This window comes from Anolis carolinensis, chromosome 2, assembly GCF_035594765.1.
Source record: "Anolis carolinensis isolate JA03-04 chromosome 2, rAnoCar3.1.pri, whole genome shotgun sequence".
Classification (NCBI taxonomy): Eukaryota; Metazoa; Chordata; class Lepidosauria; order Squamata; family Dactyloidae; genus Anolis; species Anolis carolinensis.
The window spans coordinates 41,389,690-41,417,452 of NC_085842.1; the positions used below are offsets into that span (position 1 = coordinate 41,389,690).

Here is a 27,763-nt window from a genome sequence, read left to right on the forward strand (position 1 = left end):
AGACAAGTAGAAAATTTAGGGGGTTAAATGTCCTCTATCTTATTTGTTGAATCCAATTGTAATCAGACCCTGTGTGTGTATCTGGCTATCTTCAAATAGTTTCTAAGCTGTGTTAGTTGTTGTGTGTCTTCAAATTATTTCTCAGTTACTGCAACCAAAAGGCAAACCTATCACAAGGTGTTCTTGGCATGATTTATTCAGAGTGGGTTGCCACTGCTTTTCTCTGAGGCTGACAGAGAGTAACCTGCCCAAGGCTACCCAGTAGGTTTCCCTAGCCAAAGGGGGATTCAGACTTTAGTTTCCAGAGTAGTAGTTCAACACTCAAACCACTATACAACACTGGTTTTCTTCTGCCCCCTAGCTATGTGCTGTGCATTTAATACATGTCTGCCAACATTTCACAGATAGGTAAATGTAAAGGTTTCCCCCTGACATTAAGTCTTGTCTTGTCTGACTCTGGGGGTTGGGCCTCATCTCCGTTGTCCGTAGACACCTCCTAAGTCATGTGGCCGGCATTACTGCGTGGAGTGCCATTACCTTCCCACTGGAATGGTACCTATTGATCTACTCACATTTGCATATTTTTGAACTGCTAGCTTTGCAGAAGCTGGGGCTGACAGTGGGAGCTCACCCCACTCCCCAGATTTGAACCACTGACATTTCGATCAGCAAATTCAGCAGCTCAGTGGTTTAATCTGCTGTGCCACCAGGGGCTTCCATTTCACAGATAAAACCCAGCAAACATGGAACCAAGCAACATTGGATTGTACTTGAGGTGCAAACTGAACAGACAAGTTAGGAAAGGCTGAAGCTGTTTGCTTTTTCCTAGCTGACTGGGAAGGGTTTGTCTCTCCGTTATGATTAATGAATAGGCTACAAACACCTTTAGCAATATGAAATCAATTTGCATCAACTGAAGTAAGATGAAGACAAAGGGGAAAGGTGGGAAGAGATGAGAAAAACCAAAACATTGAAAAAGCAGCTGAAAATGTGGGACAACAGAGTATTAATACTGTCCTGACACATTAGGAGTTGAAGAGTATATAACACATGTGTCGTTTAGCCCTGAAATGTTTATAAATGATTGTGTGTAATGCACACTTTTCTAAAGTTCTTTAAGGCATGGTTTGAGCATTGCACTTTGTTCATCTTGGATAATTAAGATTTGCTGTCCAAAACAGTATAATTTGAAGTTAGTTCTGCTTAAATCTATTTTAACCACAGTCCTTAACCAAAGGGATCTCTATTTCCACACTGGTATGATTAGGATTACTGTCTGTGTGCTTAAATTGACCATTTATTCATGCTCTTCCCTTTCTCATCTCACTATTTCATCAGCACCTCAATTACTTTCTGTACTCTCACTATGGAATATGTCTTGGCATGGAATCATGCCAGAATGAAAAGAGCCCTGTAATGGAAGTAGAGAGTGCCTTTCTAAAGTATTGCACATAAAGTAGGAAACACTACAGCAACAGGATTAAGGGGCTATTTTGGGGTGAGCATTCTTTGCTGCCTTGGCCAGAAGGCAGAAATCTAAGCAGGAGCAATTGCATAAACATGTTAAATTAACAAACAGAAGGAACGTATTCCGGAAGAGATTAATTCCAGGTACCCTTTCCTAGAATGAGTTGCCATTTTAATGAAAGCAGAAAAGGGAAGCAACATTGGAAACAGCAGGAGGGAGACCATGCTGGGAGGAGGAAAGAGAGAGCTTTGAGACAAGTATAGAAGATTATGTAGTACATGTTACTGGATAGATTCAAGCTGTTTCACTTGAGCTCCTAAACACATGAGAACATGAGCTGAAAGACAATGGTGATACCTCTGGTACCTCGGAAGGCTTTGTGTATGTGTTTGCCTGTGTGCCAATGCCTTCAAGTCACCTGTTGACTTAGGACAAACTCATATATTCCATAGGACTGTATCCACAGTGTAAAATTATAGCCATTTGGTGCCACATTAAATGCCATGGCTCAACACACCACAAATCCCAGGATACCATGGGCTTGTGCCATGCTTATTGAAGTGGTGCTGAATCATTCCAATTTAGCAGTGTGGATGTTCTCTAAGGCAAGGATTTTTCAAGAGGTGGTTTGCCTACAACACCTGGTATTCCTTGTAGGTCTTCTATCCAAGAACTAACCAGAGCTTATCCGGTTTAGCTTCCAAGATCATATGGAATCTGGTGCCTTTACTACAGCCCAAAGTCACTGTCAAATGCTAATTGGAAAATTTCCTCAAAGCCATTCAGTTTTCCTGGAGATTACTAGTGACAAGGAGGAAAAAACTAGTTAGTATTTTCCATGAAAGATTGTGGAATGCACACTTTAGTAAAACAGACTCCCCTGCTGTCATTCCTTTCACCCTCTTAGAAAGCACAAATGAAAACAGAACACAAACAACTCCAACTCTTAAAACAGGGAGGAGAAAGTAACTAGTAGCTGGAAGAACCCAGCAGAAAGAGAAAAATACAGTTTCAGGCTTCTAAGCAAGAAATAATGGTTAGGCAGTATTGAATTTTTAATTTCTTCCCTCCCTGGTACAGTCTGGAGAAACATGACAGTTCCACTCCTGTTTCAAAGATCACCAGGTTCCTGTCCACATTTTCAAAGGCAAGAAGTTGTTTAAGAACGAACTGTCAGAGGCCTGAGGAACAGTGGTACCAGGGATGGATCCATTTCAAGCAGGAGTTGTATTTGGAAGAGGCTAAACTTATCTCTAAGAACAGAGAGTCTTATTGAACTGTGCTTTCCAGACACCATGTAGAGGTTTTTGGCTTCTGAAGCTTTCCCTTTTGGAAGCTGCACCTTCACAGTGGATTTGGCACATGCAAATGCCTAAAAGATCTCCGACTCTTTCTGCAAGTAAGGCTACACTGTAGAATTAGTGAAGTTTGACACCACTTTCACTGCCATGGCTCAATACTATGGAATCATGAGAGTTTTACAAGGTTTTTAGTCTTCTAAAAACCATATCTGCTCAATATGAACTGTAGTGTACAACACATTTTATGACCCAGCCCTGGTTTAGAACCATATGTAGAAATTGATGGAAATCTATTGGGAATAAACATATTTCTTTCAATACACCCATTTTTTTCTTTATGTTTTTGAACTGTGTGCATGTTCTCTCCCGACCCCATAGCCCCCCATGATTTTTAAAATTTTTATTTTCATTAATAACATTTGCCATTCAGTACTCTGAAATATAGCCTTCAGCACTCTGATGTTGCTTGGCCACAAACTTCCCAAACATTTTGGAAGATATTTCCCTTCCCACATCTGGCTTTACTAGATATAGCAGATGTTTGGTTTGTGGTTTCTGGATCATGGAAAAATCACAGGTAGTCCTGCATCTATTGTGAGCATTTGTTTAGTATATGTAAAAGAATCTCTCCCACATCCGGTGTGCATCCTTATAGCATCTTGGTGGAAAAATATTAGGTAGCTAGAAGGCTTTTGTTGCTTTAGAATCTAATACTACGTTGGAAGTAAATCCCACCGTTGCTTTCTTTTAGATAAGAACACAATTTTAAGTTAGTTCTTTAAAAAATAGAAACCAACAGAAGGTTTTTATTTCTTTATTTATCAGAGAAGCTACGTCATTCACAAGCCTCAACCATTTTGACTGTAGGCCACCCATTTCTTTCAGCTTGGTTGCCTAGAAAGAGATGAGACAAAGGCAATAACAAGCAAGAATGATGAAAATGGCAAGACTTGTAGCGGCAGTCTTGTCATCGGCTGCCAAAGAAACGGAATAACATGCTAATGCAATTATCTTTTCTAGAGCAATGTAAGTTTTTACACGTCTATGTGTAAAAGAGATATTTTAATAGGCAGTAATGGACTCTTATTACTTTGGTGGCAAAAACCCCCCAATAATTTTTAAAAAGAAAAACAAGGGCAGAGAGAATTACAAGAAGAGGAAACAACTTCATATGTTATGTTTCTATTAAACCACAAGTGTTTCATTGTGCTTGGAGATTATTCTAGGAACAGAAAGAGGTGGGTTCATTCCCTCATCCCTGGTGGTCCTCAAAACAGTTAAGAAAATACCACAAAATGAGGAGCTATGGATGTCTGAGGAATGTGATATTTGCACATTCCAATATCATCTCTTTTATGGACTAATATGAAGATCCAGACCAAGTAATTCATCAGTTTTATGCATCCTCGATGACTTAACACATTATTTTTTGGCTTAAAAGCATGTGTTTAGACAGAAAATATGTTTGAAATACATATTTCAATATGTATATAAATATAAACATTTGTGACAGTAAAGGAAATTTCCCATTAATGAAAGCTTGAGAAGATGTGAAGGCATATGAAAATGACAAAAATACTTTGCTTTCCCCATCCCTTCGTGAACATATAGAAATATTAGGAAAAGAGAGTCAACCTAAACTTTAGGAAGAACATTCTGATGGTCAGAGCTGTATCACAGTGGATTATGCTGCCTTGAGTGTGATGGAGTTTTCTGCTCTTGAGGTCTTTAAGCAGACACAGGATACCAATCTGCTCTTATTCCTAAAACAAACAAAGGCTTCTGTTTAAAAACTTTCAGAGAAGGTTCGGCTGGATGGCCCTTGTGTTCTTTTCCAGATCATTGATTCTATGAGAAATATGCTTATATAAACCTAACAGGCATATTTCTCTCTCTTGGGATGGGTTGAAAATCTCCAGCATCCATCAAGTCTTGTGAGGGTCTGCTGTTACTATCACTGCTTACCAGTGAGGAGGAAAGGGCTGAAAAGCAATTTGTACAATGAAGACGTGCTCTCAGTTCCTGGGGGAGGGAACGAGGAGTGTGCTCAATTTGTAGTTGAATCCTTGTTTCTTTCCCTCTCTGAGCCAACATCAGCTGCTGGTGAAGCATTAGACCTCCTACATGTATTGTGTATATAATGTTAAATAACAAAATGGAGTAAAAAAAAACCTTCCTAAAGTTTAGGTGGAAATAACAAAACCTTCCTAAAGTTTAGGTGGAATGTTTAGGTAAGATTGTTCAGCAGTGGAACATGCTGCCTTTGGAGTGGTCTCTTCTTGGACTTCATCCCACAGGCTTCGAGTTCTATTTCTATGCGCTTAGCAAACAGAGCTCCTATGGAGGAGTCCCATGGAGACCATGCCACAGGTTCCAGATGGGAGAAAGCAGGGGGAGGAGAGGAGAAAGACAGGGAAAAGATGGGTAAGGATGTGGAATTGCTGATTATCCCTCAAGACGGGGAAAGATGAGAGGGAATGAGTTAATATGGTTCCCTCTGATTTCCCCCACTTTCCTCTTGCTTTGTCTGATGAAGTCCTTTTTCTGGAGGTTTTTAAGCAAAGGTTGGGTGGGCATTCATCAGGAATGTGGCAGACGTGAGTTGGACTAAGTGGCCCTTGTAATCTCATCCAGAATGGTCATGGCTGCTAACAATCTTACAATAAAATCATAGCTAAAAGTACAAGGTATGTAAAATAGTTAAAATATGTAACACAAAATAATAAGAAATCACATCAAAAATAACTCATATCTAAAATAAGAAATTATAAATACTGTGGAAATACAGGCAATCCCCAAGTTACAAACAAGATTGGTTTTGTAGATTTGTTTTTAAGTTGAATTTGTTTCTAAGTCAGAGCAAGCACATTTTTAGTGTAACTCCAGCTATAGTTTTTCAGTGTCCTATAGGTTTCATGTTTTGTTTTGTTTTCTTTCTTTTTTTTTTAACTGGGGAAACCCATGTGTATTTCTGTGAAGATTAATTTCCCTGCCCACAATACTTGGAGATGTTAAAATATCAACACAAAATGCACAGAAGTCTGGAAGCAGCGTTTTTCAAATTCTGGGAAACCTTTTTTCAGCTGGCTAATCAATAAGGAAAATATCTTGCCATCTCTACTGTTGTCCATCATTAGTTTCAACATGCTTTCTTAGATGATCATGAGGTTCTTACTGGTTAGGGTGAACAAAAGAAGGTTATCCCCCAAACAGGAATTCTGCTTCCCAAATGAATTTTCTTTCAGGCTCCAAATTTGTAGCTTAAAATGTCAGTTGGGTATTTAGAAATAGGCACCAAAATAAAAGGGACAGACCATATTACTTTGCAAATGTGGACACAGTAAATACAATAGTTCTAGGTATAAATTATTTTCAATATCCCACTCTGAAATATTAGAAATTTTAGGTGGGAGTGTATATGCTTTCAAATCACATATTGACCTATAGAAACCTCATGAATTCTGGAGACATTAGAAAGCAGAATTTCACAGGAAAAGCAGAATGTTTATGGAAGCTGACAATCCCTTCACACACACACACTCCCCATGCAATTGTTATACACGTGGAGATGGTGCGGTTTGACCCAAGGACCTTCTGCATGAAAAGCACATACTTTACTGCTGAGCAATAGGATAACATTTCTGGAAATCAATTTCAGATCCTGTTTTTACTGATGGAAAAAAGAAGGCAAAAGAAACTGAATATATATTTAAATATGGGAGATGGTCCAGAAAGAAAACTAGGGACTAAACCGTAATGTATCTTAATTTGAGATGCCAGTGCAGATGACTCGGGGTTGGGATTTGGCTTCCTTTCCCACCAAAAAAAATGTGTAACTCATTGCAAATTCATTGAGCAATCAAAAGCTGCAATAAAAACATATGGGAATATAGTATGGTTCCCAAAGCCTATAACAGGTTTTAGGGTTTTAGTGGAATAGCCAGTGAATACCCCTGAACATCATAAGTGTTTCTCTAATACTTGTAATCCCTGAAGACAACAGCAGAGTAGAAGCATATGACGAACTACAGAATTCTGCATATCCTTAGATCCTTTTCACATGGGGCATTTTAGCTCTTTTTACTGCTTTTATTTGTATCAAGAACAGGGCCTGCTATGTGTCATCAGATGACGCACAAAAGGCCCTGCACACATTCCTGCCAAAATGGAGGGGAAGCGCCAAAGTGTCTTCCTCCACACTACAGGGAGAAAGTGTGTTTTGGGTAGCTCCAATGGAACTACCCACACTTTCTTCCCCTTTTCCCCCATATGCTTCGAAAAGCAGCCTGGAGGAGAGCGGCGTAGCCTCCGTTGAAAAGCAGCCCCGAAGCCCTGGCTGACTCTGGCTGCTTTTCATTGGAAGGAGAGGTAAACTCACGCCTTTTCTTTGAGCTGACAGGAAAGGAAAGGCTCAATGTTTTGATTCTTGAGATCTTGCGAAAGAAGAGAGAGCGGGTGTTTTGCTTGCTCCTCCCTCCTGCAGTCATTCTTCAGCTGGCTGACTTTCATTACGCGGCGGGAAAATGCAGAGGGTAGGAAGTTTGTAAACTCATTAATAATTCTGAAAAGGGCCTAATTTTGAATGAGGACTGTGTTTAAAGGTACTACTGAAGTATGGCTTTTAACTGCATATAATAAATATTTTATCCTATACTTAGTTAATTTTTAATTCCAAAACGTAACAGATTTTCTGGATAGCCCTCGTATTACCTAGTTCATGCTCTCTTTTACCAGACAAGAGTAACATGCATAAACTGTCAAGAAGAACTCTTGTAGCTGGGATTCCATGTCCTCAGGGTAGTAAATCCACTCTGCAGTTTAATTTGAATTTTAAAGGTGCTCGCCAAAGTACTGATCCAATTTTGAGGATAGGATTCAGGACCTTGGCCAGATGTTTTAAATTGTGGACTAAAAGCCAGACCAAATTTTGGGGGCTGTGACCAGATTTTTTAAATTGTGGGCTAATACCTGAAGCAAATTTTGGCAGTAAGATTCGGGACATAATTTTTAAAGAGTGGGGTAAAATCTGGAGTAAAATTTCCCTCTTAACTGATGTGGCAGCTATCCACTTTTTCAGCAAGATAATCTAAAGTCTGTACTAGACCAATTCCTGCAGATAGGATGTGAGATGAAGTTATGCCAGGTCCAATGTCTTTCAGAGAGAGAGAACACTCAATCATAAGAATGTCTCTTCAGTTAATTTAGGGATGGCAGTATTTTGTTTAAATAAAGGACACAGCCTTGTCTGTGTTGTCAGTATAGCACAGTATAGAGCTGAGAAATAACTTTTTCCATGGGTTGCAATGTGCATGAAGGAAAATATCTGTTTGATGTATCAAAGATTTTTAATACCAAATTAACAGACTAGTAAGAAACTCAGTCTATTTCTCTTTCAAGCTCTGTGTGTCCTCTGTGTGTTAGTTAGCATAGCTGTAAAGCTGTGATTCAAGATGAGACAACATCTCATGACGATGCGGTCACTGTCACAGAAGCTTTAAACCCAAGATTTGTTACTTGTTTGTTTAGTTAGTTCCTAAATAAACCCCAACAAAGAAAAACATGTATTGTGTGTGCATGTGAGAGAGAGTGAAATCCAGATGAAAGCATACATTTTAAGCATTGAAGGCAAGATGGATTAAACCACTTACAATTACTTCAGTGAGAAAACAACTGCTGTATTTCCAGTTTTGAGTGAATAATGAATTATTGTGGCTGAAAAAAAAAAGACTCCTCACTTTATGTTAGTGTATGGGAGCCCCCGGTGGAGTAGTGGATTAAAGCCTCGTGACTTGGAGGTTGGGTTGCTGACCTGAAGGCTGCCAGGTTCGAATCCCACCCGGGAAGAGCATGGATGAGCTCCCTCTATCAGCTCCAGCTCCATGCGGGGACATGAGAGAAGCCTCCCACAAGGATAGTAAAAAACATCAAAAAAAAAAAAACAACATCCGGGCATCCCCTGGGCAACGTCCTTGCAGACGGCCAATTCTCTCACTCCAGAAGCAACTCAAGTTGCTCCTGGCACGAAAAAAAAATGTTAGTGTGTGGATTTTCAGAGGTTTGTCATGAGCCCATCTGAAAGGAGTGAAACAGGACAAATTAAAATGCCAGCTATGAATGTCTTTATGTTTAGAAATGAATAAGCCAATCATTGGCAAACAATGGTACATGATAAAATACTGTGGCTCATAGAGGGAGGAGAAATGGTGGCCATCAACAACCTTGTAGATACCCTAAAAGTTATGTTGTATGATGGCAGCAGAAGAGCCAAAAATGAGTACATTTCACTCTTCATTTTAACTTTGTCTATCTGAGGATCCCTCTGATGGACCAAAGGTTTTAATTTTGGGGCTTTTCAACTGAATGTAATAAAACTAGCTTGGGCCATGCTCACGATAAACTTTGTTCTGAGATGCTTTACCAATGGCTGTAATTTTTACTGCTGTTAACTGCGAACAAATCAACTTCAGTTTATAGTGACTCTATTGATGAACAACTTCTAAGTAATCATGTTATCAACAGGTCTTGTAAACTCAGGACTGTGGCTTCCTTGATTGAATCTATCCATCCCGATTGCCATCTTCCTCATTTCTAATGATTCATGACATTTTATGATATGGACAAAATACGAGTCTCAGTTTAGTCATCTTAACTTCTAGGGCGAATTCAGGCAGAATTTGCTCTAGAACAAATTGATTTGTTTTTTAGCAGTCCATGGTATCTGTAGAAGTCTTGTCATCCACCACATTTCAAATGAGTTGATTTTCTTCTAATCAGTTTTCTTCGTTGTCCAGATTTTACAATCATACATAGAAATGGTCATGGAGAATCCTAATGTAGGTGTTCAGTGATATATCTTGACACTCCATGATCTCATCTAGCTATTTCATTACTGTGTTGTCGAAGGCTTTCATGGCCGGGATCAAAGGGTTGTTGTATGTCTTTCGGGCTGTGTGGCCATGTTCCAGAAGTATTCTCTCCTGACGTTTCACCCACATCTATGGCAGGCATTCTCAGAGGTTGTGAGGTATGGATAAATTAAGTCCTGTCTTCCAAGTCCTAGGATCCATCTACACTGATCCCTTAATGCAGTTCTAAGATAGCTTCAAACTGTGTCAGCTAAACAATGAACACCCACAAAAGCACATGAAAGAGCCTTAATGCATATCACTGCTCTGTGGTTCATCTAATCACTATCCAGGCCTCAAGCCCATTCCCAAATGGCTTATATAATATCTGCACAGAGAAATCATTTTCTTCAATACTGGTTTGAAACTGACTTAAGTGGTCAATGTAGATGTGCCTCTAGTCTTCTTATGATTTTTTTAAAATAAATTTTATTGAAAAATTTATAAATTGCAACAAAAACAAAGGGAATTAGAGGAGGGGAGGTAAGTGGGGAAGGGAGAGAGAGGGAGGGGGTATATAGGGAATGTGGATCTAGAAGGATAGGGAGGGAAGAGGGAAAGGGATAAGTAAATGGGGGGTGGATTGTTGCTTCCATTCTTCTTTATAGTGGTCTCCTTTATTAATAGTTCTGTACCATCTTTTACAAAACTGTATACACCCCCTCTTCTCTTTTATTTTGTCATGGTGCTTTTTCCTTTTATTCAATTAGCATCTTGGTGTTATTTTCTTTCATTCATTCTTTTAGCAATGTCCTGTCCATTGTTTTTATAATTTTGCATTGTACTCTAGAGATCAGGAAAGTCAATCTATCCATATTCATAATGTCTATTATTTTCTTTAACCAATCTACTTTCATCGGAGTTACAGATTGCCTCCAAGCCTTCGTGAACACCATTCTTGCCACTGTTGTCAAATATGTAAATAGATTGTCTCTGTTTAGGTCCCACTCGATACTTGTCATTCCTAAAAGAAAGGGTTCTGGTTGTAGTGGGGTTTTTTGTTTCAGAATTTTTTGACATGCCTCCTGAATTCCTTTCCAAAAGACTTTTGATTTCTCACAAGTCCAGCACATATGATGAAATGTACCTATTCCTTTTCCGCATTTCCAACAGTCAAGATTTATACCTTTTCCGAATTTAGCAAATTTTTTGGAGTCAAGTACCATTGATGCATCATCTTCAGCCAATTTTCTTTCAGATCATAAGAGTATTTATAATTTAGTTTTTTCTTCCAGATTATCTCCCATTCTTCCAGACTTATCGTTCTTCCTATATTTTTAGCCCACTTCATCACGCATTCTTTGATATCTTCTCCTTCTGTGCTACAGTTTAGTAATAATTTATAAATTTTTGCAATAGTTTTTCTCACAATTTATAATTAATTTGTCCCAAATCATCATTTTATTTGAAGAGCCCATTTTTTTTGTCTTTATTGAAATAATATTTTATTTGATACTATGGGAACCAAGATATGTTGTCAAATTCTGTTTTTATTTCTTCTTATGTTTTTATCTTCAATTTTTGTCCTCTCTCTTTAAGATCTTTCTTTAGGTGAACCATGTGTTCCAGCCAAGTTCCCTTCTTTAACAAGCTTCCAGCGGTGATAGCCATAAGGGCATTTTGGTATAAAGTTTTCTTTTATACTTTTCCCATATCTTTAGCAAGGTGCAGCACATGAAATGATTACCATTTTTTTCTATCTTTTTCCTCTTGTTCCATGTGTATGCATGCCACCACGCTCTTAAATCATGTCACTCTAATGTCAACATCTCCCCATTTTCCAGTGTTATCCAGTCCATCATCCACTTAAAAGCACAAGTTTGAACTATAAACTTAAGTTTGATAGGCCGAACCCCCCCCCCCCCCCCACACACACACACACCTTTTTCTTTCCTCCATTAGATTTGTAAATTTTATTCTTGGGTTTTTTTTATTATCCTACACAATTTTTTTTATTTCTTTATTCCATTCTTTAAATATTTTTGTATTTTTTATAATGGGTAAATTTTGAAACAGGTGTATCATTTTCATGAGAATATTGAATTTGACGGCTGAGATTCTGCCCATTAAGGAGAGTTTTAATAATTTCCATTTGGTAATTTCCTGTTTAATTTCTTTCCATTTGGATATATAATTTGAGTTCACTGCTGTAATATATATTACTAAATATTTAATTTTGTTAACTATCTGTAGTCCTGTAATTTCTTTCAATATTTCTTATCTTTTCTTTGGGTTGTTTTTGGTTAGGATCTTTTATTTGTATTTTTTTTATTTTAAAGCCAGATAGTTTCCCATATTCTTCAGGTCATCCGCGAAAGCCCTTAATTTGTATGACTCTTTATTAATTTGTACACCTTTCAAGTGTTTGTCTTCTCTGATATTGTTCAAAAGTATTTCTAATGTTAACATGAAAATTAAAGGTGATAGGGGACATCCTTGTCTTGTCTCCTTTTCAACTTTTACTGTTTTAGAATGCTGACCATTTATACAAACTTTTGCTTCCTGATCTTCACATATTGCATTTATGGCATTAATAAAGTAATAACCTGCATCCATTTTAATAGTAATTTAAAGAAATCCCAGTTTGAGCTTTCAAATGCCTTTTCTGCATCCACAGTTAAAATTGGTAGCTTTTTTTGGTTATGAAACTCGTAATATTCCAATACATCCAATATATTCCTTACATTGTTTTTTAAGATCCTTTTTGGTAAAAAGCCAGTTTGATCTTCTTTGATCCATGAAATTTAATATGTTTTTAGTTGTTCCGCCATTATATTAGTAAATATTTTATAGTCTGTGTAATTTCCTACATTTGTATTATCTGTGTTTTCTTTTCCTATCATTATATTATTATATTAGTGTACTTCTGATTTCTTAACTGTAGTCTCTATTCTGATTAATGATTGAGTGAAAATATAGAAAATCTTGAACTTTTAATTTTGAATACATTACATATTACACATTACACATATATCATATTTTACGTGCTATACAAGATATCCTATCAAATGTGCCCTTGTCCTACATCTATTCAGCATGAATTATGCTCTCATATGTTTCCCTCAATATGGTATAATAATTACTTGTGCTTCTGGTTACTAATGTCATTATATTATGATGATGATATGAGCTGATCACCACATAGTGAATCTAGCCTTATAAGTGTATAGGAAGAGTATTGCTAGAAGAAATCAAAGACTTATCTCATCCAGGATTCTGCTTTTATATTGGTAAAACAGTTATCCATAAGAAGGATGTTAATGTAATCCATCCTGCTTACATTTTCCATCAACTTTGTTGAAAGGTATCTCAGATACTTCAGGTAATAAACAGCTCTCAAGATGTAATCATAGCCTTATTTTCAATTAGTTTGGTGATATTATGTCCTTATTGTAGCCCAGCCTGAGATTGAGATTGGCCCCATTCAGCCCGTGATTGTCCCTGCACCTGCATTGCCAGAAGACTCTGGGTTTGGGTCTGAGATGCAGCCAAAGTTTGTCCCAGTGGATTCTGGGACCAGAGACAGAATGGTTGCAAGCAGGCATTTTGAACCGCATTCCTCACAGCAGTCAAGGTCAGATCTCCAGGTGCCAGATGTACATTCTAGTTTGGATGTGAGAGCTGAGACTCTGGAGGGGGATAATGAGTTTGACAGGAAGAGAGTGATAACTCATCAGAGGAGGGAATGAGAATCTCTGCAAAGAAGCAGGCAGTTGCTATTGACGCAATCTAATGAGCAATTTTCTCATGGGAGGAAGACCTTGGATCTTCCTTAAAATGGTTTGCTTTCCCTGCCACAAACATAGGTGGTAACATTGCTTATTCAAGAAAGAAGGATCCTTGCTCTGGGTTCCTGTGTATTTCCTGCAGCTGTGTATCTTTTTCAAGTTCCAGTCTTGCCTTGGCCTGTGAATCCAGTTGGATATTCCAGTGACTTTGCCATTTGGTTTTATTCAAGTCAACACTCTTGCCTTGTGTTTCTTCATTGACATTGTACCTTGGACTATCTTGGAGTTAATTCTGCACTCTAGTCTTGTTTTCCTGTGGTTATCGTTTGACTCATGCCTTGGAATTAATCCTGTTTGGACTATTCCCGATACCTTTTTGGGACCTACTGTAACATCCAGTTTTGGACTATGTTCTTTGAGTGACTTTTACAGACTCTTGCTTCATTAATTCCAAATACCTTGCTCGTGTGGATTTAAACCCATTTTATTGACTCTGCACTTTTTTTTGCTTTTGCTTGCATATAACATTCAATAAACAGTTTGCTTGCTTATATTCTGGGGCTCCAGTGAGGTTTTGAGGTGTCTACGTAGCCTAGGGATGCAACAGTTATATGGTACTGAATTTCGTGTGCATTGTGTGAAAAAGTATTTCCTCCTTCCAAAGAACATGATAGAGGGCTCATCCAGATATCATCCGAAATCTGCGCCCCCACGCGCTTTTTATGTGGGGCATGCAAATGATGCCCAAAGTAAAAATGAATTCCTTCGGGACAAAGCAGGAAAACCCTGCTTTGTCCTAAATTAATTAGATAGCCCATTAGACCCATGGCTTTGTGAAAGGTCTGGATCTAATGGGCTATGGGCGCTGTATGGACAGGCCCATGATGAGTCTTGGGACTTCCCTGGGGCCTGTACATACACCCACCTTGCACCTTCTGGGCTCCTGGAGCCCAGAGATGCAAAATGGCCCCCACCATCTTTCCAACCCGCCCCCCACAAAAGCCTTAAAAAGAGAAACTAACTTACCCAGCCGCCATTAGGCTTTGCAGCACACTTCCTAATGTGTGTGGAAGCAAGGGGGAGAGCAAATTGCTCCTGCCTCCTCCCAGCCTCCTCGCACATAATTGGTACATTCCAGGAAGTGTGCTGCAAGGCCTAATGGCAACCAGGTTAGTTAGTTTCTCTTTTTAAGACTTTTGTGGGGAGTTTTATTTTGTGTTTGGGTGCCCTTCTGGAAGGCCTGGTAGGACATCTGGACACCCCCCCCCCCCCAGAAAGCATGGGTTTTTTTTCCCGATGTGGGGATAGAAGTCTGGCCTGACCCAGGTTTTTTAAACCTGGGTCAGACCAGACTTTTCCCCTGTCTTTAACCGCCCAGAGATGACTTTTGCTGTCCTGTTCCCAACCAATAATAGTTAGCTTTAAGGTATGGTGATAACAAATCAGATTCAATAGCTAGAAACCTACAATATTGTTTCTATGGTTTTATAGTAAATTTCCTAACACTCATTGAGTTAAAGGATGATTAATCAATTAATCAGTTAGGTGCCTAATGCCTTTTCTTCCTTAGAAACACAGTATTTGACTATCTGGGTTGTCTAGGTTGTCTTATGACTTCATCAGATGAGGTAATTTTCAGTGGCATGTGCCGGCTTCTCTGTAGTTTTACAATGGAGCCCAATGACTCCCAGGCACTGCTGGATTCACAATGTTGTGTGGTGACTTCAGTGGCCCATCTGATGAGGTAGTTAATGCTTCTGGCAAGTGACACGTACTAAACATGAATCCAATAATATTCAAAACCTCATGTACTAAAACTAATTGCACATGTCATTTTACTCTCAGCATGCTTCCAGTAACTCTCCATATAAAGATAATATATATCTTGAACAGCTAAAAAGATCTTCTCTTGAGTCAGTTGGCACATATAAAAGAATTTTTGGGAAGCACCAAACAAAGCATATTTCTCTCTTTTTTTTCTCAGACACACCATGGAAGTGACACAACAACTTGAATGGGCAAGCTACAAAAGACTCATATAACTAGCAGTGAACATTTTTGTCAGTTGTTCCAATGTGTGCGTGCTCCATGAAATCATTTGAGGACCAACAGTCAATATGTTTTCCAAAGACACAAAACATTTTGTGTGTTAGATGAGAAAGCTGGAAAGCTCGATGTAGAACAGCTGTACTTGACCACTCGTTTATATACTGCCTGTATTCTGGGTCACAAATTCTATTCATTTTCCAAAATTGGCTAAAGGATCCATTGAACTGGATCCTGCTGGCTTAGATCTTGCATATTTGGCAGGATAACAGCTTCCTGACTATATGGGCAACACTTTGCAGCAGTAAGCAATGAATACTTAAGAGGACTCGGCTTTTAAAGTAATCTCTGCATGTCAGGATTCAAAAAGATTCAAAAGTCACTTGATTTCTCATTCATTAAAGTGATAAGTCAGAAATTTGTATTTCACAGGAAATGAATGAATGGATGGATGAACAAAAAATAAAGTTAAAAAAACTTAAATAAGGAAAGCAATCACCCATTTGCTAAATGGCTTGTGATGCGTGTAACAGTTGGGCAGTTCATTACCCAGCTCTTCCATGGGATCACAGCAGTCTCACTGCATTTTGATAAGTACTTCTTGTTTCCAGTTGAATGTGGTCATTTGGGTGTTAAGCAATGCTAGGGAATTAGGGTCTTGTTCCACAGACTTGCAAAAGGTAGTGAGATTCCTCATTTCTGTATAATGCCCTGACTGTAGCTTTTTCTGGGTCTGTCTGCCTAGCATGCTTTTAAAAGTATGGAACTATCATACCATACAGACATTAATTTTGTTTTTTTTATTTATTTCTACAATTACTTTGCCTTTTAAGGCAGGCCCTAACAACATAGCATTGTCATGAAAACATATGTTAAACAAGCCATGATTAAAAAGGGACCAGTCATGCTTTTTTATGACATGGCCAAAGTCTGACTGTTTCGATTATATGCCACAGTTAGAGAAGGAGTAGAGCTTGATTGATTTTTAAAAAGTTTGTAGGGTAATTTTGGGGAAAATGGAAGGAGAAAGGAAGAGGGGCCGACCAAGGGCAAGATGTATGGATGTTATCCTTGAAGTGACTGGCTTGACCTTGAAGAAACTGAAGGTAGCGACAGCCAACAGGGAGCTCTGGTGTGGGCTGGTCCATAAGGTCACGAAGAGTCAGAAGTGACTGACTGTATGAATAAACAACAACAGGGATCTCACAAGGGATTTAATAATAATAATAATAATAATAATAATAACAACAACAACAACAACAACAACAACAACAACAACAACTTTATTCTTATACCCTGCCCCATCTCCCCAAAGGGACTCGGGACAGCTTACATGGGCCATGCCCAAACACAACAGTATAATAACAACAGCAAGACAATAAAACAAATTACTCAACAATAACACATCAGCATCAATAAAACAGTCATAAAAGGTCAACATACAAAATAAAATGTTAAAAAACAGGAGATGAATACACGGATCTGGGCCAAAGTGCAGAATATTTCAGAGTCGGGGAGAGGTAGTTTCACAGCTAACATAGTCAATAAAGTGCTAATATAATACTGAGAAGGCACAAACTTCACAAAAAAGGATGGTATCTGGGGGACTGCTGCAGAAGACTCCCTGTCCATAGTTGAAATATTATTATCATCCACCCTTCTAAGAATCTCAGCATCATCATTGCTGCTGTTATTAACTAACGTCAAATCAATTTGGACTTATGGTGACCATATGAGAGACCTCCAAGTTCCTCTGTCATTAACCACACTGCTCTGGCCATGCAGAGTCAGGCCCATAGTTTGCTTGATTGAGTCTATCCATCTAGAACAGTGATTCTCAACCTTTGGACCTCAGCTCCCACAATTCCTAACAGCTGGTAAGATGGCTGGAGGGCCAAAGATTGGTAATCACTGATCTAAAATGTGGCCTTTCTTGTTTCCTCCACCTTACTAAGCATAATTGTCTTTTCTAGAAATTCAGAAGTCAGATCCATTGCTGGAGCTTTAATTTAGTTCAATTATTACACACAATAGGTCTAGCATTCATTCAGGGAAGGCCTGTTTCCAAACCAAGTTTTTACTTGGTTCCTGAATGATAACACTGTTTGCACTGTCATATAATCCAGTTCAAAGCAGATAATCTGGATAATATGTGGCCTTAGTGAATGCTGGACTAGGATGCTGTAAAACCAGGGTATGAATCCCACTCAACCGTAGAGACCTACTCAGTGTCCTTGTTGCACTAACAGTCTCAGTGAAAGCAATGCCAAACCTACTCTAAAATAAATCTTGCCAAAGAAGCACCATGATAAGGTGCTTTCATAATTATGTGCTAAGTAAAATTCCCTACTGCCAGTTTTTATATCACTCCTTGGAGTGATATAAAAACTATCCAATACCAAGCTGGTTAACGAAATGGCCTTCAAATGGCTTTTATTTCAGATGCTGTAACAGCTGGCCCCATCACAGTAATTCCACTAAATAATCAACATTGCAGCATCTATCCACAATTAAAATAAATTGCTAAATTAACTACTGTGATAAGCAGTCAATGTAGCCATCAGTGGAAAAGTAAAGATGCCTCATCTCTAATAGACAAAAATGCTTGCTGGTTCCATGCATGGTAATGGAAGAAATCAAATGATTGGTTGTGAAATAGTGATAAACAAACAAAGGTCATACCAAAGGAACTGGATTGATTGCCAGAGTTTTGCTTGGGTGGCTCACCATATTTCTGCTGTGCAGCTCCCTTACCCTTTTTACTTTGTGAGCTTTATTCACCTTTCAGCATCAGGATGGTTTACAGATGGCTTTGTTTAAAGGCTTATTTCACCCTAGTGACTATTTTCTTGGTTTATGTTTTTTTTTAAATAATAATAATAATAATAAAATAAGGCAATCTAAATTACCCATATATCTCAAGAACAATATATATGAACCCAGATGATTGTAAGACTGGGGAACTTGAATTAAAATCAAGCTCATGGAAAAGTGGCTGAATTATTATCATTGGTTTATATTGCTTTTCAAAAAAGATAGATAAATAGGTTGATGATAGAGACACTGGTCAGTGTAAAAATACAAACTGTGCTAGGGACTATAAAAAAAAATCTGTCCAACGGCATTATGAGGGTCTGATAGGATGGGTTACTTCTAGCTGTGACACAAAGGCAGGTTTATCATCTAATTCAATCTCCATATCATAATTGACTGCTTGGCATTTTCCTTGGTTGTTATGCCAAGTTCAATGTTTATTTTGTTATGCTCATATTTGTATAGAGATGACAATATATTTTTCTACAAAAGGGAAAATATGCTATGACAGATTCAGAGAGAGAAAGAAAGGACAGAGAGAAGGATGGAGAGTGAAATGGAAACACACACAGAAAAAATTTGGCATTGTGAGAAGTAGGCATTTAACACAGAGGTTCACTATTATTTTCAGATTCAGATGTGGCATCAAATGTTTGCCACTTTATGCTTTATGTTTGGAAGCTGCACTGAATCCCTTTGGGGAGAGAGGGTGGGTTGAAAATAAATTGTTGTTGTTGTTGTTGTTGTTGTTGTTGTTGTTGTTGTTGTTGTAATGCACCCATTTTATATTATGCAGCACTCTATCATATGCAGGCCTTTCCCCCAATCACTCTAATGGAAAGAGCACAGATTATCTCCACGCCACTGAAATAAATGAGAAACCTTTGGCAAGCAAGGCAGCTTTATGCATGCTATGGATTTTTTCATGCCAGGAACAAGTTGTTTCATTGAGACATTTGAATTACATGGTCTAAAAGTTCTTTTTTCTTACACAATTATAGCATATTATCGTACATTCTGGCTGCATTTGCACCAACAGGAGAGGCATCACTCTTCGACTATGTCAAAATTGTTCAACATATCAATTCTTTTCATCTTCGGCAACAGCTGTTAGCATCAGACCTTCACTTATTTCTTATGCACTACGCGCTAAAACAAAACCCATTTCAAGTCAAATGTTGAACAGGTTTAAAGTGTTTTTGAGAGCCAGTGTAGTGTAGTGGTTTGAGCATTGGACTTTGTGATGACCCATGGGCCTTGTAGTCCTGCTCAGGACATTGTAATTCCTGATGAAGATGAAAACTTGGGTTTTTTACCTTCCCAGTCTGAACTGGATTCCTCTCAGCCAGATCTTTCCCAGGCAGATCTGGGAACCTTGCACCTGCAAGAAAGTTGTCTCCCAGAAGTATGTCAAACAAGCCCAGAGCCTACTTCTCCCGTATTCTTGCGCCGGGAGTTTTGTAAACAACAGAGAAGTTTGGATTCAGCTTCGCGCAGGAGTGCGAGGATTGCAGCTAAGAATGTGGCCAATTAAGACTGCTTCTCGTGAGAATCTTTGGGGAGTCTCACATCTGGTCTCAGAGTTAGCTTTCGGTTCTGATTCCCAGAGAACTGCTTCGGCGGGAAGCTAGACTCTATTTAGGTGTTTTACCCGCGTAGTAACTTCGCGGAGTCAATTCGTCAGCCTACGGAGCGAGTTGTGTCTGGACAGCGCGCTCCGGTTCAAGCCTCGCTCCTGCTCAAGCCTTGCCTTGCTATCCAGCCTTCGCCTTGCTTCCCAGCCTTTGTTTATCTACGGACTTTGCCTTGTTTCCCAGGATCAATCCTTGCCTTGTTCCACGGATTTATCAAGTTATTCCACGGACCTTGTTCTTGTTCTTAGTTACCTTGTTCCACGTTCAAGCCTTGTTTCAAGTATCAAGTTATTTCCTAGCCTCGCTCAAGTTTCATGGACTAAAGGACCTTGTCATCTCCCCTCACTTTGCTTGGCAAAGTGAGTGTTTCGGTTATTGGATTACAACTTTGGACCTTAATATTTCTTATTGGACATTGCTTTTTTGGACTAATTCTGACCTTCCCTGAAAGGTCTAATTCTGGACTATTTTCTACACTTGTTTTTATTAACTTTATATATTCCTACAATAAAGATATTAGATAGATTCTGGCCTCTGTGTATGGTTATTGGTGCTCTGCAGCCTGGGTCGTGACAGTTTGACTCCGCCGCCCTAAGCACCAATTAACCTCGGCCAGAATGTCTACCGGAGTCGTACCTGGGCCGAGCGGCCAGCCGATTACCTACACCATCGACAAGGAAGAGGTGGACCGAATCCGTGATAAGCTCAATGCACAGGATGGAGAAATAAGGGGTTTGAAGGAACGCGGAGTTCGTCTTCCGGCCATGGCGTTGCCAACCAAGTTTACTGGAGAAGCTTCTAAGGTTCATGTCTTCCGTCGCCAATGTCAAGCTTATCTGGAGGCCCGTGCTGCCGAGTTTCCCCAAGAAGACATCAAAGTGGCATGGGTTTACAGTCTTCTAGACGGGCCAGCGGCCAGCTGGGCGACGGCACTGTTCGACCAAGCCTCTCCACACCTAAGATCAGCGCAACACTTCTTGGACCACCTCAAGGAGACTTGGGGAATCGAGGACAATTTGGAGGCAGCCGGTCACAAACTCCGTCGCCTTTTCCAAGGAGACAGACCTATGTCTCAGTATATAGCCGAGTTCCGAGTGCTGGCCCACAACACCGGCTGGAACGATGTAGCCCTCAGGGGACAATTCCGGGAGGGTCTCAACATTGAAATGCTGGAAGAAATCTCCAAGGTGGATCCTCCCCAGACCCTCGAGGCACTCATTGATCAATGTTTACGGGCTGAAGTCATGATTGCCAACAGGAAACAGTGGGTTCGAGGCCAGGGCAGTAGAGCCGGGGCAAAACCCCCCGCTCCCGCCAGCGTTCAGCCACGTCCGGTGTGGAGACCCCCACCGCCAACCCCATACCCCAGAGGAGGCGAGGAGGTGCCGATGCAGTTGGGCAATGTGCGTCCCAGACTAGATGCCGCCGAGAAGGCCCGTCGTCAACGCTTAAACCTCTGCTGGTACTGCGGGAACGGGGGCCACTTCGCCAGAGAGTGCCCAGCCAAAGGGAAGCCTGCCGCCCGTCTTGCGGCGGCGTCCTCCACGGAGACGAAGGCGTCTGAGCCGACTGGCACACAGCCGGCGGGGGAAGCCAACGACCGGGTGTAGAGAGGCTCGCCAACCCGGTCAAAAAATCCATCCAAGAGCCGCCAACCGGGGTCCTGTTCCTTCTCGTGGTCACATTATGGTCAGCAAAAAGGGGACCCGTCATGATCCACGCCATGATAGACTCTGGAGCTACCAACAATTTCATCGATAGAGAGTATGCCGACTCTCTGGGATTACAATATCATGATTTCAAGAATGCCCGTGTGGTGCAAGCCATAGACGGCCGTCCCCTCAAGACGGGCCCCGTAAGTCAGTGGTCGGAACCCACCAGGATGTGGATAAGGGAACATATGGAAGAGATTTCCTTCTTTGTTACCGAGGTCCCCCATTTCCCTGTGATTTTGGGAATTCCATGGCTGACTCTCCACGACCCTAACATCTCCTGGTCCAACAGAGAACTGCAGTTTGCTTCACCGTACTGCCAAAACCATTGCCTCGTAGCCAAGGTATGCCATGCCACAGACACCGAGCCCATCATCACCTTGCCAAAGAAGTACTCCGAGTATTGGGATGTATTCAATGAGAAAGAAGCCGAAAAATTACCCCCACATAGACCTTATGACTGTGCCATTGACTTGGTGGAGGGGGCCCCGATCCCGCGAGGGCATCTCTACTCCCTGACTGAACCAGAGCAAGAAGCTCTCAGGGAATTCCTAGAGACAAACCTTCGCAAGGGATTCATCAGACCCTCTCAATCCCCAGCCGCCTCCCCAGTGATGTTTGTGAAGAAGAAGTCAGGGGAACTACGCTTGGTGGTGGACTACAGAGCATTGAACAATATCACCAAGCGGAACAGCTATCCCCTGCCTTTAATCTCGGATCTACTGGATCGGCTTCGAGGAGCCAAGGTTTACACCAAGCTGGATCTTCGGGGGGCTTACAACTTAGTTCGCATCAGGGAAGGGGACGAGTGGAAGACCGCCTTCCAGACCAAATTCGGATTATTTGAGTCCCGAGTTATGAATTTCGGTTTATGCGGAGCCCCCGCAACGTTCCAGCATTTTGTCAATGACATTTTTCAGGACTATCTAGACAGGTTCTTGATAATCTACCTGGACGATTTTTTGGTGTTTTCCAGATCACAATCAGAACATGAGAACCACGTCAAAATGGTGTTACAACGATTGCGGGATCATGGACTTTATGCCAAGCTGGAAAAATGCGCTTTTGATCTACAAGAGGTAGATTTCCTTGGTTACCGCATCTCGCCTCTAGGGCTTTCCATGGATCCAGCCAAAGTTTCAGCAGTATTGGAATGGCGGGCGCCAACTAACAAGAAAGAGGTGCAGCGTTTCTTGGGGTTCGCGAACTACTACCGCAAGTTCATTCCAGATTTTGCCCGCTGGTCCGACCCCATCACTAGCTGCATCCGTGGAAAGCAGCCTTTCCGCTGGACTGATCAAGCAGAGAAAGGGTTCCAGCAACTAAAGAAACTATTCACCTCCCAGCCAATTCTACAGCACCCAAATCCTGGAACCCCTTTTGTGGTGCAAGCGGACGCCTCTGATGTGGCAATTGGGGCTGTACTCTTACAACCGGTGGGAGATCACCTCCACCCCTGTGCCTTTTATTCTCGTCAACTAACCACACCAGAGAGGAATTACACCATTTGGGAAAAAGAACTACTGGCCATAAAGGCAGCCTTTGAAACTTGGAGACATTGGCTAGAAGGGGCCAAATTTCCCATTGAAGTCCACACTGATCATCGTAATCTAGAACATCTAAGAACTGCCCGCAAACTAAATCAGAGGCAGCAACGTTGGGCTTTATTCTTTGAACGTTTCAACTTCCAGATCCATTATGTGACCCCAGCCCAAACCAAGCAAGCAGACGCCCTGTCACGTAAACCGGAATACGCTGCAGGACGCAAGGAGACCTTTGAATCCCAACTGCTACAACCTGAGAACTTTGCCACGCTCACGGTGGGGAACACCAAATCCATTCCCATTGGTTCAACTTCCCCTACTCCAGGACCCATCTGTGCTCAAGAAATCAGGGCTAGTCAGCAAGCAGATGCCTGGGCGCAGGACCAACTTCGCCAAGGTCTGCATTTCCCCTTTTCGCTTAAAGATGGGCTGCTCTGCTATAGAAATCATGTTTATATCCCACCCGGACCGGGCAGGGAAAAAGCGCTTCGTCTGTGTCATGACTGCAAACCAGCAGGACACTTCGGACTATTTAAAACTATGCATTTGATCCTAAGGGATTTTTGGTGGCCCAAGATCCGCAAGGATGTGGAAAAATATGTCAACACCTGCCCAGTATGCCAGCGCTCCAAGATACGAAGGGAGAAGCCCTCAGGGCTTTTACACCCCCTTCCTACCCCATCTCGCCCATGGGAAATAATTTCCGCGGATTTCATCACTGACCTACCACCTTCCTGTGGATTCACCACGATCTTAGTGGTGGTGGACCTATTCACCAAGTTAGCCCATTTCATTCCCTGCGAAGGCCTCCCCACGGCCAAGGAAACTGCGGATCTATTTCTTCAACATGTTTTCAGACTACATGGATTGCCCAAGAGTTTAGTCACAGACCGTGGATCTCAATTCACCTCTCGTTTTTGGAAGGCACTACAAAAACTATTGGGCATAGACTCTCGCTTATCTTCAGCTCATCATCCCCAAACAGATGGGCAAACGGAGCGCACCAATGCCACTTTGGAGCAGTATCTTCGCTGTTATGTAAACTATCAACAGGACAATTGGGCTTCTCTGTTACCACTGTCTGAGTTTGCCTACAACAATGGAGTTCAAGCTTCTACAAAAGAAACGCCGTTCTTTGCAAACTACGGCTTCCATCCACGTTTCTTTCCCCCTGTCATTGAAACTTCAGAGGTTCCCGCAGCAGAGGATTGGCTGCAGGAACTCACAGCGGTGCAACAACTTTTGCTCCAGCAACTGGACCAAGCCAAGGAGGACTATAAACGCCACGCTGACAAACATCGCCAGCCGGGCCCTGAAATCAAGGTAGGAGATCGGGTTTTCCTGTCCACTCGCTTTCTGCCCTCCCACCGCCCTTGCCGGAAGTTAGATGCCCGTTTCATTGGTCCCTATCCAGTGGTGGCGCAATTAAACCCCGTGACTTTCAAACTCCAACTTCCGCGTTCAATGCGCATTCACCCAGTGTTTCACCGTTCCCTGCTCCTTCCGGCGGATGGTGTGCGACCTGATACAGACCAACCGGCCCCCCCTCCTGTTTTGATGAATGGGGAGGAGGAGTTCGAGGTTGAGGACATTTTGGATTCTCGCTTTCACCGCCGCCGCCTACAATATCTCATTGACTGGGTGGGTTTTGGCCCTGAGGAACGCTCTTGGGAAGACGCCTCCACAGTCCATGCTCCTGATCTAACCCGTCGCTTTCATCAGACCTATCCCACCAAACCGCGACCTCGCGCCTCGGGGAGAGGGCCCCAGTTTGGGAGGGGCCTTGAGGAGGGGGATAGTGTGATGACCCATGGGCCTTGTAGTCCTGCTCAGGACATTGTAATTCCTGATGAAGATGAAAACTTGGGTTTTTTACCTTCCCAGTCTGAACTGGATTCCTCTCAGCCAGATCTTTCCCAGGCAGATCTGGGAACCTTGCACCTGCAAGAAAGTTGTCTCCCAGAAGTATGTCAAACAAGCCCAGAGCCTACTTCTCCCGTATTCTTGCGCCGGGAGTTTTGTAAACAACAGAGAAGTTTGGATTCAGCTTCGCGCAGGAGTGCGAGGATTGCAGCTAAGAATGTGGCCAATTAAGACTGCTTCTCGTGAGAATCTTTGGGGAGTCTCACATCTGGTCTCAGAGTTAGCTTTCGGTTCTGATTCCCAGAGAACTGCTTCGGCGGGAAGCTAGACTCTATTTAGGTGTTTTACCCGCGTAGTAACTTCGCGGAGTCAATTCGTCAGCCTACGGAGCGAGTTGTGTCTGGACAGCGCGCTCCGGTTCAAGCCTCGCTCCTGCTCAAGCCTTGCCTTGCTATCCAGCCTTCGCCTTGCTTCCCAGCCTTTGTTTATCTACGGACTTTGCCTTGTTTCCCAGGATCAATCCTTGCCTTGTTCCACGGATTTATCAAGTTATTCCACGGACCTTGTTCTTGTTCTTAGTTACCTTGTTCCACGTTCAAGCCTTGTTTCAAGTATCAAGTTATTTCCTAGCCTCGCTCAAGTTTCATGGACTAAAGGACCTTGTCATCTCCCCTCACTTTGCTTGGCAAAGTGAGTGTTTCGGTTATTGGATTACAACTTTGGACCTTAATATTTCTTATTGGACATTGCTTTTTTGGACTAATTCTGACCTTCCCTGAAAGGTCTAATTCTGGACTATTTTCTACACTTGTTTTTATTAACTTTATATATTCCTACAATAAAGATATTAGATAGATTCTGGCCTCTGTGTATGGTTATTGGTGCTCTGCAGCCTGGGTCGTGACAGACTTTGATGATCACGTTTTGAATCCCCACTTAGTTATGGCAACTCCATATGAAGCCAGTGGCGCACTGGGTTAAATCGTTGCATTGACAGGACTGATGACCTGAAGGTTGGGTTGCTGACCTGAAGGTTGCTGATTCGAATCTAACCCAGAGAGAGCATTGATCAGCTCCCTCTATCAGCTCCAGCTCCATGTGGGGAGATGAGAGAAGCCTCCCACAAGGATAGTAAAACATCAACCATCCGGGCATCCCCTGGGCAATGTCCTTGCAGACGGCCAATTCTCTCACATCAGAATCGACTTGCAGGTTCTCAAGTTGCTCCTGATATGAAAAAAAGAATGGCAACTCCATGGGTGAGCTTAGGCAAGTCATTCTCTCTAAGCTGTAAAGGAAGGCAAAGGCAAAAGCCCTTTAGAACAAATCTTGCTAGGAAACCCCCATAATAGGTTTGCCTTGAAGTCACAAAATGGAGTGTTTTCTCCTTCAAGCACAGAGTCACCACAACCCATCTATATCATTCCTATCTATATGAGTAAAGATAAAGAAGACAAGAAAAGTTAAAAATGAGTACCAACTTTCTTTACCTTGGTTGTGAGTCTTAATATAATGTACTTACCTTCACTAGCAGTAGCTAATGAAAAAAATACCATATATATTTCTTCCAATAACTGAAACCCACTAATTATCAAAACCTACCATTATCTATATTATTCCCTTTTCTCTACAAAGAGGCAATTAAGAGTTCCCTTCCTTTGATCAAAGTGGAAAATTTGTTCATTTCACCATCTACAGCCATTTCGATCCCTTGTAACTCAAGTGTAACCTTTGGGGTCCCCCGGTACTCACCAGTATGTAAAGAAGGGTGGGAATTTTCCTTATTTTTGTCTTTATAACAACTTACCAAAATATGCCCATCCTTTTCATATTCAGGATGGAGAGAGAGAAGTCAAAACAGATGAACTGGACAATGTAGACTAGCTTGACAAAGTACATCCTATACCTGTGATTTTCAGGGTTCTAATTGACAGATACTGAAGCCCCTCAAATTAAAAGAATCTTACTGTCTATCTGTCTGTCTGAGAATACTTTACCCCCAAACTGCTCCACAAAAAAGGTCAAAATTGCTTCAAAACAAACTAGGTTTGTCCTTTCCTTTCCCACCCCCAACAAACAAATCTTCCCTTCCAGTGGCCAAAAATGAAACTAGATATGACACAACATCTCTTCTACTCATATCATGCATGCCAATGCAGATTCCCAGGAGTTGCGGGAGTGAAAATTTCCTTATTCCAATGTCTTATTGGGATCTCATTTTGGGGGGTTATCATTTTTAGTATTCCTCAATCAGCACAGGGATAGATTAGGAGTTGTGGGCTACCAAACTTCCCACTTCTCCAAGCTCTCCAGAGTGCCTTTTGTGAGTGTATGTGCCTTCAAGTCATCTGTTGACTTATGAAGATCCCATGAATTTCATGAGGTTTTCTTAGGCCCCTTATACACTGCCATATAATCCAGATTATCAAATCAGATAATCCACATTATTTGATTTAAACTGGACTATCTGTCTACACTGCCATATAGTTCAGTTCAAAGCAGATAATCTGGATTTTATATGGCAGTGCAGAAGGGGCCTTAGACAATGAATGCTCAGAGATAGTTTTGCCAGTTCCTTCCTCTGAAATACAACCCATAGCACCTCTCAGTAGTGATCCCTCATCTAAGTGCTAACCAGAGCTGATTCTGCTTAGCTTCCAAAATGAAATGGGATCTGGCTCCTTTAGGGCATTGAGGCCCTTTACTGGTTTAAATACCTGACAGAATTCTCTGTGTGACTTCACCACT

The 27,763-nt window shown here is 41.3% G+C and overlaps 1 long non-coding RNA gene across 4 annotated transcripts in view; it reads left to right on the forward strand.

Moving 5' to 3' along the window:
- LOC103279512 (uncharacterized) overlaps positions 1 to 26,986 on the forward strand; it is an 86,406-nt gene extending 59,420 nt beyond the window's left edge. For all 4 annotated transcript variants that reach the window (XR_010002527.1, XR_010002526.1, XR_010002525.1 and 1 more), the window contains one exon: positions 15,387 to 26,986. This is a non-coding gene — a long non-coding RNA (uncharacterized LOC103279512). The remainder of the gene's footprint in view (positions 1 to 15,386) is intronic.
- The last annotated feature ends 777 nt before the right edge of the window (positions 26,987 to 27,763 follow it).